At 43.4% G+C, this 1227-nt stretch overlaps 1 protein-coding gene across 4 annotated transcripts in view; it reads right to left on the reverse strand.

The window, feature by feature from the left end:
• Nucleotides 1-1227, reverse strand: part of Tex2 (testis expressed 2) — a 115194-nt gene that overhangs the window by 77071 nt on the left and 36896 nt on the right. The window contains exon 2 of one of the 4 annotated variants that reach the window (XM_031350666.1): nucleotides 63-138. The exons of the other annotated variants lie outside the window; for them this stretch is intronic. The gene's annotated coding sequence lies outside the window, so the exon portion shown is untranslated. The remainder of the gene's footprint in view (nucleotides 1-62; nucleotides 139-1227) is intronic. 4 annotated transcript variants of the gene reach the window in all.

Genomic DNA, 1227 nt, shown 5'->3' on the forward strand with positions numbered 1-1227 from the left:
CTTTTTCTGTGAAATGGCTGTCCATCCCGAGATTTCTATTTTAAGGTGCCCGGGCACTTCACCTCTGCTCTCCAGCTTCTTCTGGGTTTTATAGCTTCCGGAGAAACTTCCCTCCTTCCGTCTTCACAAAGCACCAGTCTTAGAGAGAATGGGGAATGTTGACAGTGATATGCATTTCGCTTTCAGATTTCTGTGCAAAGAAGATCTAAGTCTTGCATCTGTGGCCTGAGTGACAGCTTGGCATTCGGAGCACGTGCAGAGGATCCCAGATTCCGCTCCCAGGGCCACACTGGGAGCTCCCCACTTCCTGTGTGTCCAAGTCCAGGGGACAGGACCCCTCTGCTGGCCTCCTTGGGCCCCTCCCATGAGGCATATACACATACAGATAAACATGCAACACACATCTTTCTTTTCTTTTCTTTCTTTCTTTTTTTTTTTTTTTTGGTTTTTTTGAGACAGGGTTTCTCTGTGTAGCCTTGGCTGTCCTGGAACTTACTCTGTAGATCAGGCTGGCCTCAAACTCAGAAATCCGCCTGCCTCTGCTTCCCAAGTGCTGGGATTAAAGGCGTGTGCCACCACTGCCCAGCAACACATCTATTTTTTATTCTTTGAATTTTTTTAAGAATTTATATAATTGTTTTAGACAGGCACATCTCTGTACGTTCTAGCTACAGTAAATAGTAATGTATTTAGATTTTTTTCCCCATCCAAATCATATTAGTTGACTAAGAAGCCTATTTCTTCTGAATTCCCTTAGTGTGTAGTGGTCTTACCTTCTCTAAGAGCAAAGGTTCAGAAATATTAGCCTCTACTTTTCAGTGAGAAACTTCTTTATATCAGACTTAACATTAATATAAGGAAGTAAAATCTTCAAAGTATAATCTTACATCAGGAGTCTCTATTTGTAGGATTCGAATCTGGGACCCAAGATTTTTTTTTTTTTTTTTAAAGCCAGGTAAATAGAAAATGGTGGCATATGCTTACTTCTAGCTCAAGGACAGACTGCTTTAGAGTGAGAACCATGTCTATATATCAGTAAGTAAAAACACCAGGACTGAGCCCGAGCGTGTGTGTGTGTGTGTGTGTGTGTGTGTGTGTGTGTGTGTAAGGGAGCCCGAGCACAAGTATGTGTGTGTGTAAGGGAGCCCGAGCACAAGTATGTGTGTGTGTATAAGGGAGCCCAAGCACATGTGTGTGTAAGGGAGCCCGAGCACGTGTGTGTGTGTG

The sequence above is a fragment of the Mastomys coucha genome, unplaced genomic scaffold, assembly GCF_008632895.1.
Source record: "Mastomys coucha isolate ucsf_1 unplaced genomic scaffold, UCSF_Mcou_1 pScaffold5, whole genome shotgun sequence".
NCBI classification, from domain to species: Eukaryota; Metazoa; Chordata; class Mammalia; order Rodentia; family Muridae; genus Mastomys; species Mastomys coucha.